Below are 2,500 nucleotides of genomic sequence, written 5' to 3'. Positions count from 1 at the left end.
TTCTTTTCCTCCGCTTAGTAATATGCTTAAATTCAGCGGGTAGCCTCGTCCGACCTCAGGCCGAAAGTAAGGACCGGGACTATTCTTCCCGTTCCGCGCTCGCCGTCGGCGCCGCGCGCCGCCGCGCACCTCGATTCCCGCCCTTGAGCCGCCAGCCGTTGGCCTCTTCGAGGTCGACTCGCCGCCGCCGCGCGGGATTCTGGTCGCGATCGTCGCGCATCGTGCCGTGCTGTCTTGAGCGGGACGGGCGCTCGCGCGTCCGACGCCGCAGCAGCCGCGCGGAGAAATCCCCGCGCGGAACGTTTGCAACGCGACCCTGAGGCGGGCGCGGCCCCGGGATTGACCCGAGGCCGCAATTTGCGTTCAGAACGTCGATGCTCAATGTGTCCTGCAATTCACACTAATTCACGCAGCTAGCTGCGTCCTTCATCGACTCACGAGCCGAGTGATCCACCGCCAAGAGCCATCCACGATTGTTTCGCTCGCACAGTGCCTCGCACTATAGGGTGACAAAATAGACCGCGCCGAGCGGTCGGCCAGGCCGACGCTTGAAGCCGGAGCGCGCGGCACCGCGGCACTCGACGCGCAAACATTACCGGGTGACCGAATCGCCGGCCGGCGCGCCGCTCCTCGCGGGTCGGGCGCCGGGTAGCAAAGACTTTTTCTCTCGCTTGTCCGAGTTTCGCGTTCGCCGAAGCGTTTGCGAGACCGTTAATGATCCTTCCGCAGGTTCACCTACGGAAACCTTGTTACGACTTTTACTTCCTCTAAATGATCAAGTTAGATCGTCTTCTCGGACGCCGGCTCGACCGTTGCCGGCCGCGCCAGGTCCAATCGGAGGACCTCACTAAACCATTCAATCGGTAGTAGCGACGGGCGGTGTGTACAAAGGGCAGGGACGTAATCAACGCGAGCTAATGACTCGCGCTTACTGGGAATTCCTCGTTCAAGGGAAATAATTGCAATTCCCTATCCCTAGCACGACCGGGGTTCAGCGGGTTACCCAGACCTGTCGGCCAAGGCGAGCACATGCTGATCCGGTCAGTGTAGCGCGCGTGCGGCCCCGAACATCTAAGGGCATCACAGACCTGTTATTGCTCAATCTCGTGTGGCTAAACGCCACTAGTCCCTCTAAGAAGTTAGACGCCGACCGATTGGGTCGCGTAACTAGTTAGCAAGCCAGAGTCTCGTTCGTTATCGGAATTAACCAGACAAATCGCTCCACCAACTAAGAACGGCCATGCACCACCACCCACAGAATCAAGAAAGAGCTCTCAATCTGTCAATCCTCACTGTGTCCGGGCCGGGTGAGATTTCCCGTGTTGAGTCAAATTAAGCCGCAGGCTCCACTCCTGGTGGTGCCCTTCCGTCAATTCCTTTAAGTTTCAGCTTTGCAACCATACTTCCCCCGGAACCCAAAGACTTTGGTTTCCCGCAAGCTGCCGGAGAGGTCGTAAAACTAACGCCCCCCGATCGCTAGTTGGCATCGTTTATAGTCAGAACTAGGACGGTATCTGATCGTCTTCGAACCTCTGACTTTCGCTCTTGATTAAAGAAAACATTCTTGGCAAATGCTTTCGCAGTCGTTCGTCTTGCGCCGATCCAAGAATTTCACCTCTAACGGCACAGTACGAATGCCCCCGTCTGTCCCTCTTAATCATTACCTCGCGCTCCGAAAACCAACAAAATAGAACCGAGGTCCTATTCCATTATTCCATGCACCATTATTCAGGCGAATCGCCTGCTTTGAACACTCTAATTTTTTCAAAGTAAACGTTCCGGCCGCCGCCGACACTCAGTCAAGGGCACCGGCGGAGAACCGGAGGTGAGGCCAGGACGGCCAGTACACGCCTTGCGACGGACCGGCCGCCTGCGCCCAAAATCCAACTACGAGCTTTTTAACCGCAACAACTTAAATATACACTTTTGGAGCTGGAATTACCGCGGCTGCTGGCACCAGACTTGCCCTCCAATGGATACTCGTTAAAGGTTTTAAAGTGTACTCATTCCAATTACAGGGCCTCGTTTAGAGTCCTGTATTGTTATTTTTCGTCACTACCTCCCCGCGTCGGGAATGGGTAATTTGCGCGCCTGCTGCCTTCCTTGGATGTGGTAGCCGTTTCTCAGGCTCCCTCTCCGGAATCGAACCCTGATTCTCCGTTACCCGTAAGAACCTCGGTAGGCCAGTACCGTACCGACGAAAGTTGATAGGGCAGACACTTGAATGATCCGTCGCCGGTGCGAGACCGTGCGATCCGCAAAGTTATCCAGAGTCACCAAAGGTTGCGGGCCGAAGCCCGGTCGGTTTTTGGTCTGATAAAAGCACGCCTCCCGCGAGGTCGGCGCTTCACGCATGTATTAGCTCTAGCATTTCCACAGTTAACCACGTAAAACGTACGATCAAATGAACCATAACTGATTTAATGAGCCATTCGCAGTTTCACTGTACGAGAGCTCGTACTTAGACTTGCATGGCTTAATCTTTGAGACAAGCATATGA

General features: G+C 55.4%; 2 non-coding genes and 1 pseudogene across 2 annotated transcripts in view; all 3 read right to left on the bottom strand.

The window, feature by feature from the left end:
* LOC146143652 (large subunit ribosomal RNA) overlaps positions 1–63 on the bottom strand; it is a 3,679-nt pseudogene extending 3,616 nt beyond the window's left edge.
* A 248-nt stretch (positions 64–311) lies between these two features.
* LOC146143651 (5.8S ribosomal RNA) lies at positions 312–465 on the bottom strand. Its single transcript, XR_014501205.1, has one exon. It is a non-coding gene; the product is annotated as a 5.8S ribosomal RNA (ribosomal RNA).
* A 247-nt stretch (positions 466–712) lies between these two features.
* Positions 713–2,500, bottom strand: part of LOC146143650 (small subunit ribosomal RNA) — a 1,811-nt gene continuing 23 nt past the window's right edge. The window contains exon 1 of the ribosomal RNA XR_014500393.1: positions 713–2,500. This exon is cut by the window's right edge and continues 23 nt beyond it. This is a non-coding gene — a ribosomal RNA (small subunit ribosomal RNA).

Source organism: Ascidiella aspersa, chromosome 5 (genome assembly GCF_963924565.1).
Source record: "Ascidiella aspersa chromosome 5, kaAscAspe10.2, whole genome shotgun sequence".
Classification (NCBI taxonomy): domain Eukaryota; kingdom Metazoa; phylum Chordata; class Ascidiacea; order Phlebobranchia; family Ascidiidae; genus Ascidiella; species Ascidiella aspersa.
This window is presented reverse-complemented; position numbering and strand designations above follow the sequence as displayed.